Here is an 18,809-nt window from a genome sequence, read left to right as displayed (position 1 = left end):
GCGCGCCCATGGGCTCCGCGCCCGCCGGCAGCAAGCGGGGGCCTGCGGAGGCGGGAGCCGAGCCGAGCCGCGCTGCAAAATGGGTCGGGGCTGCCGCGGGCTCCCGCCCGCCTTGCCGACCGAGACAGGGGGTGCTGCCGGGCGGGGATGTGGAGCCGGCAGCCTTCCCTGCCTGCCTGCCTCGCCTCGCCTCCCCGCGCACAAGTGCAGGAAATGTTCCACTGACCTACATATTTTTCCAAACATACGTGACCTTTTTTTTCTCTCTCTCTCTGTGGGAGGAGACAGGCGAGGAGCCAAGAAAAGGAGAAGCTTGGAGAGAGGAAGAAAAACACCCAGGGAAGGGGTTCAGCAAAACCTTCCAGCCCGTAGGAACTTGGCTCTGTTTGAGGGACCCCGAGGGCGCAGTGTTTCCTCACCCCACCCAGCGCCACCAAAAGAGGCAGGGTGTGTGGCAAACTGCCCCTGGCATTTGCCCCTGGTTTCTGCTGCACATGGCCTTGCTGCAGTTGCCTGCCCCCCTCCCCCCACCTTGTAGGCACAAGTTAATAAATAATAGCCCCTTTCACCTGAGGGGACCCCCCCCAACGTACCCCAAACTGAATATTCATTGTGTCAGCTTTACACAGGTTGGCAAGGATGCTAATGTCTCTCCTTGCCCCCCCCACCCCCCGTTTTGTAGCACACAGCAGTTAAGTAAGGTCTGGGGTAAAGCTGGCTAGGGAGCCCACCCTCCTGCTCACTCTCAGGGCTTTGAGTTCAGCACAAGTCCCTCGGCCTCACAGCTTTGGGTTCAGCACAGGTCTCGCACTCTTGGGGCTTTGTGTCCAGCACTGCACCACTAAAAGGGGAAGTGTTTAAGCTTTAGCCCACTAAAACCCAACCAGCTGCCTATCTGCAAGGCCGGATTTGCACTTAAATCCCTCCCTCCTAAAGTGAGGCCAGCCTACCAAAAGCAAACCTCCCCCCTCCCTAGTTTTCACTAGCTGAAAACTGCCAACCTATGACTCATAAATAGCAGAAATATTCTAGTTCCATAGAAGAGGTGGGAATTACCCAGTGGCAGCAGCAGAACAGACTGCCCCCTCTTGCTTCCTTTTTTGTCTCTATCCTGATGGCTGCTGTCTCTCAGTCTGTGAGGTCACTTCAGGCTGGCCCCTGGATAACTGTTAGGTGTTCAAAGCATGGATGGTAGGCCTGGCCTCTCTAAAGGTTGCTGCAACTTTGGTATAGATATCAGTGGGAGCATGATTATAGAATCATAAAAGATGAGGGTTGGAAGGGACCTCAGAGGGCACCTAGTCCAATCCCCTGCTCAAAGCAGAACCATCCCCAACTAGATCATCTCAGGGAAATATTTGTCTAGCCAGGGCTTGAAAACCTCCAAGAATGGAGATTCCACCACCTCTCTGGGTAACCTGTTCCAGTGCTTCACCAGCCGCCTAGTGAGAAAGTTTTTCCTAATATCCAACCTAAACCTCCTTGCTGCGAAGAGAAAAGTAGAGACCATTGCTCCTTGTTCTGTCATCTGCCACCACTGATCAGTCTAGCTCCAGCCTCTTTTGAACCCACTTCAGGTAGTTAAAGGCTGCTATAAAATCCCCCCTCAGCCTTGTCTTCTGCAGACTAGATAAACCCAGTTCCCTCAGCCCCCCCTCAGAAGTCATGTGCTGCAGCCCCCGAACCATTTTCATTGCTCTCCAGTGGATTCTCTCTAGCTTGTCCACATCCTTTCTATATGGGAGGTGGCAGGCCTGGATCCTGTACAAATTATGGATTTATATAGGATGGTTTGGATAGGGATGACCCTGTCTCAGGCAGGGGGTTGCACTAGATGATGTCTGGAGGTTCCTTCTAGCCCTGCTTCTCTATGGCTGCGTGGCGAGGCCATACAACCCTATTGCCTAGGCGGGGTGGCCAACCTTGTGGCTCTTGTGCCACAAGTGTCATATTGGTAGCCAGTGTGTGTGGCATGCAGCAGATGGGGGAAGGGGCAGACAGTATGGTGGCAAATAGGGCATGAAGCAGAAAGCAGAGCAGCAAATTGGAGAAGGGGATTGGAGTAGCACTCTGGGAGGGTGCAGGGTTCATTTGTGGCATGCTTGTCGTAGAGGTTGGCTTCCACTGGCCTAAAGGAAGGTTCTTACCTACTATAGACATAAACAGTAACACCTTTTTTACTTATGCAACTCTACACCCTCAATTAAAGCAAAACCTTTACAGAGAGTTCTATTTTTTTTGGAAAGTAGGTCATTCTTTTTATTTCCCACTTGCATTATTTTTGTCTAATACTCCAGAAAAGTACCCAGTAAGTTGTAAGGAAATGTGTTACATCCTAGGAGAAGTTGTTTATTTTTAGGTTTGCTTCTGACTTGCAGTGTTCTTCCATGCTGAGTATTGTTATCTCCTTGACCTGAGCAATAAACCAATTTGGGATCCTGTGGGCAAACTGTGTTAGGAGGAGAAACTGATGATGAAATCAGGTGTTCCTTTTTGAAGCAATTTGTTTCATAAGGAATGTACAGCTCCTTGTTCCCTGAAGCAAGAGGCAGTAGCTTTGCTCACAGTTCCAAGCTTTCAGCCAGCGTTCAACCTAGATGCTGCCACACTCCTACCAGGCTGTATATATAGCACTTTTTGCTGCCTGGGGAGAGATCCCCAACTAGTCTACACTACAGACTTTTGCTGATGTAGTTGGTTAAGAGTGTGAAAAAAACACTTCTATCAACAGTATATCTATGCCAGTGAAATGCCTTTGTTATTGCCACAGAAAAATCCTGTCACCTGGGTAACACAAAGTGGTTTAACTATACAGGCAGAATAACAACTCCTTCTGCTGGTATAAACTGAGTCTCTACTAGAGAATGTGCCAATATAGCGATGGTGGAATTGAAACGGCTTTGAAACGGCTTTGCAGTGTAGATCAGTCTTTTCTGCCTTTTGCAACCATATGAAACTTTCAGAAAACAAGAACTAGCAAAACCAATCCACCCACATGTGGTTTTCATGTGTCTTTGCGTTTTGGTGGTGATATGTGCCTGTGCTGTGTCCCATGTTTTGGATGAAGTCTACTTTTCTCAGTTACCAGATTCTATGAAGGAGCATAACTATTTCTAGCAACTGTTTTAAGAGCAGCTGCAATTATGCCCAACCCGTGACATTATGATATTATGAAAGATTATTTAGCTTCAAATTATTCCAGGCTGCAGTTTCAAACAATAGATTTTTTTTTCACTTTTTAGTCAATCACTTTTGCACCTATCTTTTTACACAGCCCTTACTAATGTTGAAAGTTATGTACTTTTAACCAAATTAAATACAAACTTTAAAAGGATCCTCCCTTCCTTTCTACATAACCCAGAATTTTTTCCCGATTTGGAAACAGCGATTAAATGATCCTCTGGCAAACTAAAAAGCTTGAAAGATAAAGCATCAGATACATAGAGATACATTTGTGCCTCTGATGTTATTTTCCTTGTGTTGCACAATATAGTATAGTATATAGTCCTCAGTCTTCATTAAATCACAGAAATGGGTCTTATGATCACATGCACCATGATTTGCTATTCTAGTTTTTTGAGTTACAAATACCAAAGGTGCACCAGAACATGGATGCATGTTTTCAAAATCCACTGAAGCAAATACTTTGTGTAATATATACTCTTTTCCACATGCTCTTGGGTATGACTGTAAACTGCATCTGACTAGAGGGCTTGGCGGGAACAGCGGTGGGGCTACTCGTGGCAGGGTAACTCCTATAAAATACCACAATGTTGTAAGCTCCAGAGTAAGATGAGTATAGGGTGCCTTGAAACCCTAGCCCCCACTGCCTTGTGAGTACTTTTTGGTTGGAGAAAGGCCAAGGGACATCATTCTGACAGAAATGCACCCTGCTGAGGCATTAGGCAGTCGGCTGCAGCCTTAATCTGTTGCTCTCTGGCCGAAGCTACAACCATTGAAGCACTGAACATCTGGACTCGGTCTGCCTTTGGACTCTGTCTCAATGGGTGCCTATACACGTATGGTGAGGCTGCTCCAGTGTGCTGTAATTACAGTGCAGTGGAGCAGACTCAATTAATCAAGTCTGCTGGAGTATGGTAATTATTATGTTCCAGTGTATCCCTGTGCTGAAAAATGGCAGTGGGCTTTAACTAAAGCTCATTCGCCGCCTTGCTCTTGGAGCTGCTCTGATAAAAGCGTCCCAGCTCTGCCTTCCAGAGCACATGTATAAAAATGCCCAGTGGTCTAAAGGAAGGATGTCTAGGGCAGCCTCGACTCCTCCATACTCTTGCCTAGGTGTACACACTGAAGGTCTTGGTGTGATGGTCTCATAGATCTCTTATGTGTACACCATGATCCAGGGGATCAGTGGTTGCCCAGACTCTTTTCCAAAGAAGGTCAGTCTGTAAGACACAAGTAGTGATATATAAGATTAGATGATGAAATTAAATTGGACATTTTTCCTGCAAAAAATGAATTAAAAAGAACTAGCTTAGGGTTCATTTTAATTCATAAGCCCTATTATAAATGTAACACTGGATTAGATTGGCAAACTGCAGATCTGCCAAAAGTAGAGCAAAATTTTCCCAGAATTTATTTAATGACTTTTAAAATTTGTTTAAAAAAACAGTAACGATTCATAAACTAATTAAATCTTGCATGCAGCTAACTATAAATTGTTATCAATTACTTATGGAGATAGTGTTATTATTTAACCTGATGCCCTATATACGAACTCCAAAAAATCATCAAACTCTTTAGTAAATAAAAAAAAATCTTATAATAAAATATTAGTAAATTACTCCTAAAACACTGGAACTGTGAACCAAAGTAGCAATCAGTTTTTGCAGTCAGAGGTTGGTGCCAGTGCTACTCACATAATGTCAGCATATGAATTTGATTACTAAAAGGTATAAGTAATTTTTTTTTAAGAAAAAATATTGCCTGTTCTATGTGATCATTTGAATATAAAACCTATATTTGGAAGATAATTTGTGGGTCTTCATGTAATAAAGGTAAAAATCTCTGATTAATGTAGAGGAAACAAAAAAATGACTTACAGGTCATGGCTCATTGAGTTTGATGAATATAAATTAAAAGACATAAGATGCGCCGATGGAATTCCATTCCAAGTTCAATGGAATTTAAAGCTGTTCTCTTGATATTTTGTGCACATGAAGGAAGCGGGACAAGGATTTGCTTCAGTAATACTGCAGTCGTAATGGTGCAAATGATGGGACAGACCGTGGACCTCTTGCTTCTCTACACTGTGCATAAGAAAGGGTAGCCAACAAGCATAGATACATCGCAACCAGGTATGCTCCCTTCACTCCAAGTGTGTGGCAGTATAAAGCTCATTTAGAAACTCCACGGGGCACCTCTATACAAGATGCTATGGCACCATAGTGACGTGCTATGGTGCCATAGCGTCTGTTGACAAAAAGCATAACGCCGCTGCTATGGTGCCATAACAATGTGCTCCCTCATCATAGCGCGTTGCCATGGCAACGTAGCAGCTAAAAATAGCCATGCGCCACTGGCATGGCGCAGTATGGGCTATTACTGTGCCATGGGTGACTGGTGCTGCCTTAGTCGGGGGTGGGGGTATGTACCCCCCCACCCCAGAGACCAGTCAGTGACCAGGGGGTCCCCCCCCGTGGTCGATTGCACTGGTTGGGAAATAGCCATGGCATTCCCACTTCCCAGTCCGCTCTTGCAGGGGGGCCACCAATGCTCCTGCCTGCCCCCCCCCAGTTGCCTGAGCAGGGAGCATGGCCTGACAGGGGGTGGACCGGTGCTCTTAGCGGGTGCATGTGCACCCCCTGTGCATTGCCACTGTACCACACCAAAGATTTCATAGATTTAATAGACATTAGGGGCTGGAAGGGACCTCGTGAGATCATTGAGTCCAGCCCCCACTGCCAAAGGCAGGAAGTCTTCAGGGATCAGATGATCCCAGCAAGATAAACATCCAAATGCCTCTTGAATGAGTCCAGAGTAGGTGCTTGCACCACCTCTGTGGGGAATCTGTTCCAGATGTTGGACACTCGGACTCTAAAGAAGTTTTTCCTTATATCAAGTCTGAATAGGTCTTCTAGAAATTTGTGGCTGTTACACCTAGTTATTCCTTGGGGAGCCCTGGTGAACAACTGGTCTCCCAGATCCTGGTGCACCACCCTTATATACTCACAGGCAGCCACCAAGTCCCCCCTGAGCCTTCTCTTCACCTGGCTGAAGAGTCCCATGTCCCTCAGCCTCTCCTCGTAAGGCTTGCTGTCCTGGCCTCTGATTATACGGGTGATCTTTTAGTATTTCCAAAAGGAAGCACTAAATGAAGGTGCAGTAACAAAGGCCCCGTATGGTCACATGTAGATGCGTCCCGCATGATTTCTGCTAGTGTGGCTTGTACTTTGACAGAAGAATAAACTCCAGAGTGCTTTTAGAGGATAAGCGGAAGCTGAGGGAGCAAAAGTGTTAAAAAGGTAAACATTAGTGGGGGATGGGAGAAGAGAAGGAGAATGCGGGAGAACTGCAAATGAGCCAAAAAGGATGGAGAAATTCTTCAGCAACTGTAATTAGGGTAGATTTCAGAAGTAATTGCAGTGTTCCAGCATCAGCAGATATTGTAGGCAATATCATTTCAGCAGTGTAACATTTACTCCTCAGCTGCATCTGTGGAGGAGAAGGCAGGGTGTTTAAGCACACAGGGCCTGGTTGGTTTCACTACCCTGATTTTACCCAGGTGTAACTCCACAGACTTGAAGAGATTTCTCCTGCTTACACAAGGGGAAGCATAATCAGAATCATGCCTAGAATTTTCCAGTGAATGAAATAACTTTACTCTTTAAGGCCAAGGACCAGGAGACAGCAATGTGCACTATAACAAATGTGCACTGTCTGGCTACTGTTGAACTAAGCTGCACAGTATGTATTTAATGCTACAACCTTGAAAACTAGCATTATTAATTTAAACACATAAGAAAATATATGCAATTTAAATAGCCATTCCAGTTATGGGCAGTCCATTATGAAGTATTTTTCTATTTTGATAAGTCTATAGACTTTATCTCATTAGCAGGGGATGCAGTGCACTACAACATCAGCGATTTGGACAATGGGGTGAAAAGCAACCTGTTTAAATTCACTTATGATACCAAAATTTGGGGTGAGGTGAGCACGCTAGTAGGGAGAGAAAGACTGCAGCAAGACCTGGATAGGTTACAGGGGTAGGCTAGCAAAAACAGTATGCGCTTCAATACTGACAAGAGCAGGGTGCTGCACTTGGGCAGTCGTAACCAGCAGCACACTTATAAGATGGGAAACTCCCTTCTTGAGAGCACAGAAGCAGAAAGGGATCTTGGAGTCATTACTGACTCCAAGATGAACATGGGCCGACAATGCGAGGTCACAGTTGGCAGGGCTAACCGTACCTTGTCGTGCATTCACAGGTGCATCTCTAGCAGGGCCAAGAAGGTGATCCTCCCCCTCTACCCAACACTGGTCAGGCCGCAGTTGGAGTACGGTGTCCAGTTCTGTGCAGCCCACTTCAGGAGGGATGTGGACAACATTGAGAGGGTCCAGAGGAGGGCCACCCGCATGATCTGGGGACAACAGGGCAGACCCTACAATGAGAGACTGCCGGACCTAAACCTGTTCAGCCTTCACAAGAGAAGGCTGAGGGGGGACCTGGTAACCATCTATAAACTCACTAGGGGGGACCAGAAGGGTTTGGGAGAGACCTTGTTTCCCCTAGCGCCCCCTGGCATAACAAGGAATAACGGCCACAAGTTGTTGGAGAGTAGGTTTAGATTAGACATCCATAAGAACCACTTCACAGTCAGGGCGGCTAGGAGCTGGAACCAACTTCCCAGGGAAGTGGTGCTGGCTCCTACCTTGGGGGTCTTTAAGAGGAGGTTGATGCCTACTTGGCTGGGATCATTTGAGCCCAGTTTTTTTCTCCTGCCCAGGCCAGGGGTCAGACTTAAAGATCTACAAGGTCCCTTCCAACCCTACTTCTATGATTCTATGATCAGAACATAAATGCCATACTGGGTCAGAAACAGGGCCATTTAGCCAGTACCTCTCTCTCATAGTGGCAGAGAGTGCTAGTACTAGGATCTCTCCATATTTAAGCCTCAGTGAAGGGTAGAAAAAATACACAATAGTAGTATCAGCAAAGCTCTTACAGACTGGAGATAGAAAACTCAGATCCTCAGCTGTAGATAACATAGATTTGGAGCATTTGCTGTCAGACAGAAACTCTACTTCAAGTTCCCCGGGACACCCTCAAGTACTTCCCTTCTATACAAACAGATTGTGTGGGCTTTTCTGTGAGCGAGAGATTTCACCTCAAATTCTTCTGGAGAGATTATACATTAGCAGTTCATGCAGCATCAGAAAATCAATTATCATAAGTACCACATGCAGCTGAAGGGCATGGAACAATATAGAATTCATTTTGTACAATTGGAAAAAAAAAAATTCTAATAAAAGTAAAGTATTTTCCAAAGGAGTATTTATAGGCTTTGTGTAGGAAGTAAAGTTTCTGAAGCAAAGGTTATGAAGTCCACCATTCACTGAGGTGAATGAGATGTGAGTTCTCCTCTTTTTTACTGCTGTTGTTGGTCAGATATGGCTATCTGACAGGACAGGTCATTTATATGTTGATACTTCTGTTTTGCCAATAAAAAGATGTCTTTAAAAATAAAAAACTTGACATATTACAGAATGCAAGATGATGATGAGGTATTGTGAAACTTAACTTCTCAAGTTCATATTACATTCCAGTTACGTAGATTTAGTAGTGATTTTTTTCACTTAGAATATTTTTTTATTTTAAATTGATCTACCCAAACTAATCAAATGTATTAGGATTACAATCTAAAAGTTTAAAACTTAAATTGGTTTTGTTGTAGCCCCATTGAAAGAAAACTATGGTTCAAATTTCTGACCCAGAGAAATATGTTTATTTTTACTCAACTTTAACTCTTTACTTTCCCAATGGACTTCACTCAAAGTATCCAGAAAAAAAATTCTGGGGGCAACACCCAGTCATGGAGAATTTCAGCCAGCCAAAGGAAATGTGTCAACATAGTCTTAACATGTGAAAATAGGGTTATAATAAAAAAAGTGTTTGGCAATTTTAACTGCAGTAGGCTCTACAAAGAACCTGTTATTATACTTTAAAACTTCCTTTTGCCAGAGGACTGCAACATTACAAAAACATCCTTCTTCCAAAAAAAAGTACTAACCAAAATAGCAACAGCTGAAACCCACTGCCAAAAAGTCCTGTGGGAAGAAAATTATGGTAATTGAAAAAATATCCTCCTTACTCTTAACAGACTTGCCAGATACTTGTAACATTTTTAAAATGTATTAAATCACATAGTCACTTAGCTTTTGCTTATCAATATAACTAGTGATTGATTCCACTACTCTAGTAGGTTTATTGTAATAGTGTGTATCTATATTGTAATCTTCTGTTTTTCAAACTGGGGTATGTGTATCACAGTGGGGAGTATATGTTTAAACTTGGAGAGCGTGCACAAGTAGAATGAATGGGGAAGGTGAGGTGAAAATGCAAGTGGAGGAAAAGAAAGGAAAAAAATGGAGAACTGTACAAAATCTCTTAGGCTGTTAGCAAGGTCACACTGTGTTTGCAGTGACACAACATATTTCTTTATTGTCCATAGCACAGAATCAGATGGGAACACAGTAGCATGACAGGAAAGTCTGAGGGCCACTGTCCAAATCCATTCCAATACTACTGACTAACAACAAACTGATACCTCCATAGATAACTCGTGGTGATGTGAAGTTTTCTAATTCCTAGGTAGGCAACATGTACCGATAATTCTAACTGACCAAGACCAAATAAACTTTAAAGTATGGGCTCAGAGCTGAACTCGCACACAAATTCTGCTGTCATATACATATATAACTGCAATTTCATGTGATTTCTCTGGAAAACAATGGGTTAATACTCACCATTGGCATACCTAAGGTTAAATCTGTTGCTGCAAATGGAGTTACACCAAGGAAAAAAATTGTGCTGCTGTGCAAAGGGTCAGACTTTGGCTTTGCCTTTACAGGTCTTCTCGGAAGACATTGGTTTTATTAGCCATGTATTGTAAACTACCCCAGGTGAGTAAGTAATAGCTTTAGTTTGATTTACAATAATGCCAATTTCAGCCCTTCCTGAAAGAATCAGCAGTGACAGCCTGATTTAAAAAGTTGATGCAAGGTTGGAAAATATATACTGAACTGTTAATGACTTCCAAGAACGGTAAACAGTTTTGATTTTACAACGCATGCATGGAACTAAATACTTTTCAACCTTGGATTACAAATTTCCTACCCCTAGTGCCCTGTCATGGTTCAAATACTTGAAAGTTTTGATTGGCAATGCAGGCTTTTCTTTGGGATGAGCCTGTTTCCTCTCTTTGATTATTTATTTTTAGAAAGGCAGAAAATAAAGATCTTTTCTGTGGGTTTGTCTGCCCTAGGCAGCTACCATTCAGAATGGAATTTGAATAGCAGTTTGCTGTTCAAACAAATAGTGCTGAGTGCATCGTGAAAATATAAGAACATGAGAGAGACATAGAAAGGTGGAATGGAGCCATGTTCTCCAGCCTTGGAATTAAGGAGGCTTTGGAAAAGATAGGAAAAGAAAGGTAGTGAAGAGAGTTTGGGTAGGGCAGGAAGCAAACATGAAAAATGCCCTCGGGGAACAAAAGAAGGAGTATATGTAGTGGGACATGGACTGGGTAGGAGACAGAAGTCATGGAGGAAGCATGCAGGAGACTAGAGGAGTCATGGAGGTTTGTATAACATCAGACAGAGATGCAGAAGCATAACAAGACAACTGGTGCTAGGGCCTCAGCAACATATGGGGGCAGCACTGACTTCTGACTGCTGTTGCCACTGGCATGGTTGTGTGGCTGCAGCAGCAGCTGTTATTTTTCCAAGTCAGTGCCCAGCGCTATTGCCCCTGTTGCCTGGCCTTAGTTACAGTAGTGAAGAGATGCAATGTGGCCTAGTTAAGTGTACCTTGTAGTGAGACTTAGGTGGAGAGAGGTAGTTAGCCATGTTAGTCTGAAGTCAGGCAGAAGACAGGGAAGAGATGCACTTTATAGACTAACTACTTTGGAAATGCATAAGCTTTCATAAGCTGGAGCTCAGTATATCAGATGCTACAAACGGACACCTGCTTACAGTACCCCTCCGTTATTGATATTTGACAGATGGAGCAATCCCAACGTGAAAGAGTGTGGGGATACTGATCTGACATGAAGTCCAAAAATGCACCCAAGCCTGTGGCAGACCAATTAAACTTTCCCAGATATTCCATCACTGATCTCAGAGTAATTTCTTATACAGCTAAACATTCAAAGCTAACTCAAACCCAAAACTGAAGAGCAAGAAATTATCCACAGACTTGATTGTGTTAAATCTGGTCTAAACAGGGCCTACTGATTCTTATCTCATTACTAATTTTTGTGACCCCTTTGTGCCTATGGGTTTGGTACTTCTTTGCCTCTCTCAGCACTGTCCCTTTTCCCCACTCCTCTCCCCTCCCTCCCTTCCCTATCTTTTGTATTCAAATCACTCTCTCTATTTGATAGCCTGGTCTGTGCATGTTCTGTTGTAGCATCTGAAGAAATGAGCTCTGGCTTACAGAAGCTTATGCATCTCTGATTTAATTAGTCTGTAAGGTCTACCTCTACTCTGCCTCCCAAGATTAAGGTGATGGTGATAGATCATTGTTCTGCTGTTGGATTTCTGACAAGTCACTTAATCTTTCTGCAGCTCTGTTTTCCCTCTCTTTCCTTCTCCTCTTCATTTGCTTAGCATGCAGACTCTTTGGAACTGAGACCGTTTCGTAGTTTTGTATAGTACCTAACACAATAGGCCTCCATGCTGAACTTGACATTTAGAGCATGTCTACACCATGGCAACAGCATGTCCCAGGTAAGTTGTTCCTCAGCATGTCTTCTTCTCCTCCACTTCCACACACACACTCTCTAAAAGTTCCCAGCAAGCCACTCTTAAGTATGCTGGAGATCAAGGTGTAGGAGGCAGCCAGGACTGGATTCAGGATCTTGGAAAGCGGGCGCAGGAACAGCAAGTGGCACTGCAGGGGTGACTGCACCCCTGCTCCCAGCCTCCCCGCCACCACCCCCATCAGTAGAGACAGACTGCAGTATAAGAACCTCAAGGGACTTTTTAAGTCCCCAAAATAGGTGAAAATTCCCCTCACCCTCTCCCCCACCATGGTCAGAAGTGCACCCTCTCTTCTCCCCATCTCCTCTGTCTCCTCTGCCTGCTGTTGCTGCTTTCCCTGCTGCTGTCCCAGGGGCAGGGAAAACTCTAGAGCTGCTCCTGCTCTCTCCTGCTGGGTTGTGAGGGGGATGAGATCAGCTGGATTAGTGGCAGAAAGAGTGGCGATGGGCTGTAGGGGACTGGGGAAATTAGTAGGATGGGAAACCCATCCTCCCACCACGGCTACTGTCCCCAGCTGAGCGCAGCCTCCATGCCGCCCAGCAGGAGAGGGCAGGAGCAGCTCTGGAGCTTCCCCAACCCTTGAAACAATGGGAGAAGCAGTAGCTGTCACTGGAGGAGCAGGGAAGGGCAGTCAGGACACATGCCTCTGAGCACAGAGGGGAACAGGGGAATTCTTACCTGATTTGGGAACTGAAAAAGAGACCCTGGAGGCTCATGAGGCATGGTCCAGCCTAAAAGGAGGATGTAGTCATGCCACTGTACCCCATCTGGATGCGGCCCTAGAGGCAGCCCTAGAGGGACACTGCAGGATGCTTTGTTAGTATATTTCTGGGTTTGGAGTGTGCAAGAGGAAGCAGGTAGGTAGGGTGCATTCAGGCTATACTGCCTCCATGGTGCAGGCATGCTCTAGACATTACTGTAATACAAATAATAACCTTGTAATGAGGGAGTCAAAAGAGGAGTGTGCGCCGTTGTGCTGGATTGGTCTGGGTAGGCAGATTTGGGTATGGGATGGTGCATGATGAAAAACATGCATGCGGCAATGAAAAAAATACATTTTAGGGTAGAGCAGTCCTGTAATTTATACAGGGACTGCCAAGGGACCTACAGGAGACTAGAGTGGAGAGATAGAAAAGCGTGAAGCTGGGCATAGGACTGAAGGTGAGGATACAAGTGTAACCAAGATGGTACGCAGCTGGTACCCCCTCTTCAGCTGAAGGGATTTCAGTGTGTGCATGTATGCTGTGGGAGTGTGACTGCCTAGCTGCAGGCCAGCTCACCTCCTTTCCCTACAGAGCAGAAGAGAGCAGAGACCAAGGATACCCAGGGACACTTAAATATTTACAGGTTTAATGGTACGACATTATATAAAACTTATAATCATATATATCTATATCTATATACACATACACACACAAACATACATACATATATACACACACGTTATTTACAAAAATAAGTTTACACAGACAATAACTCTTATTAACCCAGAACTTGGGCACGGACCTTAACCCTCTGTGACCTTCCGGTTAGTATGCAGCGCCTGCTCTTTGACGGGACCCTCCAGGCAGCAGGCAAAGGAACACTCAATGATAAAACACAGGTTAGACAATAAATCAACAACAGGAAAATTTGGCAGTGATGGGACGGTAATTGAACATACACAATAAGGTTACATCAGATGAGATACATGTGCATAAGCCAATACAATGGTTTCAGATATAGAACAACTTACAATCCTCTCACAGTACAACAATAAGGGTGCAAGGTTACAACAAGAATCCCAACAACACAAGGAACCAGACCATGACAATGGCACAGCAGCTGTGCTCAAAGAAGAAATGGTACTGGGGAAGGAGCCCATTACCTAAAAGAGCACCATTGCCCTCTCCTAGGCACTCAACTAGGAGGGGCCCGTAACTATGAAACCACCCTTAAAAAACAGGGGCTTCCCTTTGATCACCTAAAATGGGAAGGGCCCGCCTCCCCTATGGAAATCCCTTTTCTGAGTAACTCATAACTCCCAGCAGCTTTGGTGGGCTAGGCTCATCTCTGTATGTGGGTTGGATGAGGGGCTCCTCCCTCGGGGTGGTCGACCTGTCCGGTTGCTACTCACTACAGGAAGGCCTGAGCTGCCTTGTACAGCCTCTGGGCTTGTCAGCCCTCTCTCAGCCCTGTGCACCACCCTGTGCACCACTCAAAGGGTCACCTGCATGTTGCAGGGATGGGGACCTGCATTGCCTCATGTAGCCGTGGTGTCCTGTCAGCTGCACTCAGCTCACAGCCCCATGCACCACCCTGTGCACCAAAGGGTTACCTGCCTTGTGCAGCTGCAGCGTCTCATCAGCTCCAATCGGCTCTCTGCCCTGTGCACCAAAGGGGTGCCTGCCTCATGCAGGGATGGAGACCCGCCCTGCCTCAGGTCCCTTCAGCTCTACAGTCCTGTGCACTGATTTGTGTACCAAGGGCTCCTGCCTTGTGCAGAGTTGGGGATTTGTATTTCCCCCTGCAGTCCTGGAGTCCCTTTAGTTCTTTCTTGGCCCTGTGCACTGATCCATGCACTGATGGACCTCTGCCACTTGCAGGGTCAGGGACCCATGCTGCCTCATGCAGCTGCAGGGGTTCCCCCCTCAGCTCTCCAGCCTTGTGCACCAACATGTGCACTGAGGGCTCCTGCCTTGTGCAGGGTTGGGGATTTGCACTGCCTCATGCAGCTGCAGGATCCCCTCAGCTGTCCATCCCTATGCACCAACCTGGGCACAAAGGGGTCCTCGCCCATGCAGGTTTGGGGACCTGCACTGCCGCATGCAGCCTCAGGGTCCCTTCAGCCTCCAGCCCTGTGCACCAACTTGTGCACTGAGGGCTCCTGCCTCATTTGGGGTTGAGGACCTGTACTGCCTTGTGCAGACACTGAGGTCCCATCTGCTCTCTAGACCCTCTGTGCACCAATGCACCATAGCAGGGCTAGGACACAGCTGTTTGGCAGAGATGCCTTCTGGGTGCTTCTGGGGCAACTGCTCTGCCCTGCTGGTCAGCTCTACCAGCTCTTCTGTAGCCCTCTTCATTGTCCCTTATCAAAGCCACCCATGCGTTGGGCACGTGGGCTTTTATCCCTTCTGGAGGCTCTGCCCCCCAGATTGGAAACAGACCAGTGGGAAAGACTGAGGGGTTAGTTCCCCCTCAGGCCCACTTTTTCTCCTTGTGCTTAGGTCAGGGTGGGGCAAGACTTCCTCCTGCCTTCTGATTGGTGGGGGAGGGAAATGCCCCATCAATTAGTCTGAGCCATGGGCTCAAGCCATCAAGCCGGGCTGCAACCGGCCTGTCTGCAACACAGGGATGCATTGCCTGAATTCAAAGAAGAAGGGAAAAGGACTGTGTCCAGTTTCCGAGAAAAAGGAAGTGGATGATGGGTCCCCAAAGAAGTTATATAAAAAGAGATTCTACAAATCTTTAGACCCTCAGCTGTAAATAGGAAAAAAAGAAAATTCATCACTAAGAAAAAGTATTCTCCATGCCGTGTTTCAGATATTTCTGCAAAACCACTGCCAGCCAGAGTTAAAGGTAGGAAAGATGAATTACATAAAACCTATTTTCCCATTTCTTTAGGACAGACATCAGACAAAGAGCTGGCTAACTGTTCAAGAGTTAACCTGGCTTGTGACAGGGTAAATCTCCCTGGAAGGAGAGAACATTTGATTAATTACAGAAATGTTCAGGGAATAAATGGCAGCATTGCTACTGAACAATTTTATTTTTTTTCAAACATGGGCAGATACCAATTTCCAAAGAGAAAGTGACCATTTTTATAATCTAGAAAGTAACCAAAATATTCTCATTAATGGTTAAGTTGCAGGCACTCACCCAGTAATGCATTGGTGAAGTTCCCATCTGCTAAGGTAAAATTTTTAGTCTTCTCTTCTTGGTATCACAGGGGACTGAGGTAGACTCTTAACAGACAATATTAAAATGTTACCTAATGAGCTACACATTATTCAAAATGTCAAATTCTTTTGAAGTATCCTTTCCCTTCAGGGGAGAAGAAAGGCACTGATTAGCTTGAAAGGGAGTCCCTGAGTGTACTTAATATAGCCACATGATAAACCTCATAAATTAAGAAACTCTAGAACTCAATCAAAATAGGTCCGTGATTTAACAGAACAAGGCTAGGCCATTTTAATTTGCACAGAGGTGGGTGACTTCTATCTTGTATGCAGTGGCAGAATCTGGCGCAATCAATATCTGAAAGTTATCAAACTGAGACAAGTGGAGAGTAGTATATATGACATATGTCTGAACATGGAGGCCAAGTACATGGAGGCCAAGTACAGAAGTTACACTTATTGCATGGTAGGCATGCAGACAGTGCTACACAGCTGTAACCAAATGGATGGTCAGGGTACAAAGAGCACTGTAAAAATGGCAGATCCTACTCCAAGATAACCCTGGATGGATATGGTATCAGATTTCAGTGCTGTAGCTTAGAGGGAGCAGACAGAAGTGACACTTTTTGTCTGATCTGGCCACCGAAAGCAGTCATAGCTGTGACCAAACACAAGTACATGGCTGCAGACCACTTCAAAAATGGCCGATCCAGTGACAGTCTGAACCCTCATTGCATGAGCTGCACTTCTGTCTTTGCCCAGAGGGCATAACAAACATGTGTACCAGATCCCATCGTAAGACATTACATCGCATTCTGCCAGCAACCTATGGGGCTTTGCTGCACCATGCTCCACACCCCACCATGGGGCAGTGGTCTAGCCTCAGTCAAAGCTTGTGTGGTCTGCTCAAGCAGCGGACCAGCCCCGCCCTTGGGGTGTCACTGACAAGAATCAACGAAGCCCCTGTTTCCCACCCCACCCTTTTTTGTTTTCTCCGGCCAGATTTAAGCCACTGTCTGCTGCTGTAGGAATAGGTTTCAGACTGGATTACTCTGAACAATCATTTTATTTCCATATACCCCATCCTTTACCTAAATTTAGCACAACACACAAGGCTACACTGCCCAGCTTGCCAGGCTGTCTGTGGGACCAGAAACCTGGCAGCAGAGGAGCAGTTAGGGTCTAACGTCCTTTTATGTCACTTGGTTTAATGTCCAAGACTGCAGGGAATACATTTGTGTGTGTGCAAGTCGTGCAGTCTGTTACGAGTCTCTGAGCACTGTTAAGTACAGTATCAAGCTTTTTAGTGAAACAACTTCTGGATCATGTAGGAGCACAGTGATCTGCTGGGGTGTATATCATTGCAAGTGCAGTGGTTCTGAGCACCTTGGAGTTGGCCATATCATGCTAGCTAAACATTTCAAGGCAGCTATTGGTGCAGAGACTTTACTGCTGACCTTCTGAATATGATGTTTATGGGTGAGGAAACGGTCTAAAATGACTCTTTGGTAAGTTGGAGTATGCTTATGGGGAAGGATATAGTTGCCTACTCTTGATATTTAGTGTGGTCTTGACTTGACAATTGTCCATGTGGAAGACTGACGATATTGATTTATTGGTTCTTCTCATTCAGTCCCCTCTACTATTGTTGAAGGCTTATCAGTCTGTGTTACTGATTGATTGGTTGAGTAGGGTCATAAATCTGGGTAATTGAGAACTGACCACCACATCCCTCAAGGTCACGTTGCTTTCCTGAGAGAGTTGAGTCTGTTTATCTGGATCCACCTGACACAAACCCTAACCCAAACAGACCCCAATATATACTGAAAGCTTTTTTTTGAGCCCCACAGACAAGATGTAACCAACAGGTGAATCTGTGCATCTTTGCTGGTGATCCTCTAGGCGCTGTTTGGCAGAGCAGCTATAAATGAGCACCACAGCAAGTAAGGCACAGCAGAAAACGGGAATTCTCCCTAGCAACACTATTCCCCCTGCTTCCTCCCTCCTTGTCCTCCTGGAGAAGGTTCATGCCTCTGAGCCGTGATGCTTGGGTTTTTCAGCCTTCCCAGCTCCCACAGCAGGGAAATAGAGTCCAGGCATCTGAGTTTTCACAGCTGGGAAGTGGAACATGAGCGTTCAGTGTCACGGTCAGCACTGGGTTGTGAGGAGCTGCACAGCTTTCAGCCACAAGTGGAGGAAAGTGTCCAAACAGGGGACTCACCAGACTTCCCTCAGTGTCTCCCTTGTCTGCAAACTCTGCCTTTGTGTGCAGGAGGCCCAGTTGTGGAGCCCAAGATACTGGATCCAGGGTTGGCCAGACACAGGCAGAGCACCTGAGACATATGCATAGATGGCACTGGTAAGATAAGGAACAAAGGGGACCCTTGATGCGGGGGGGTTGGAATGCACAGGTTGGTGACTGCTTGCACCTACAGTGCTACAACACTTGAATATGCTGACCAGGACCACACTGCAAAGGTCTACAGATGGCCATTTGCTCTCTGAGGGAGGTCATATATGCTGCTATGGAGCTGAGAGAGTTGCAGAACCAGGATAAGGAGTTTATGCTCAGGGTCAAAGCCCTTTTGGGATACAGCTATGACACCCTTGAATGGTGTCACCACTGCATCCCACAGGGAGATGGTTGCCCTCCTGGACCTGAGTGGTGGAGTAGGCTGCTACCCACTCCCCCACAGCATGGAGAACCCCGCTCCAGGGACTTTCCCTGGGGCAACATACCCATGGGGGTTGGTGGGGGGAGGCATGGACTTGATGGCAGCTGGGGGGGAATGCTCCACACTGTGTATTGATTGGGAGATTCTGGGGATGGGGCAGAACAGGAGATTTCTTAGATTTTCATAGACATTAGGGCTGGAAGGGACCTCGGGAGATCATCGAGTCCAGCCCCCTGCCCAAAGGGCAGGA

The sequence above is a fragment of the Crocodylus porosus genome, unplaced genomic scaffold (genome assembly GCF_001723895.1).
Source record: "Crocodylus porosus isolate Cpor-Errol unplaced genomic scaffold, CroPor_comp1, whole genome shotgun sequence".
NCBI lineage: Eukaryota > Metazoa > Chordata > Crocodylia > Crocodylidae > Crocodylus > Crocodylus porosus.
The sequence above is the reverse complement of the archived record's forward strand: the minus strand, read 5'-3'. Positions refer to the sequence as shown.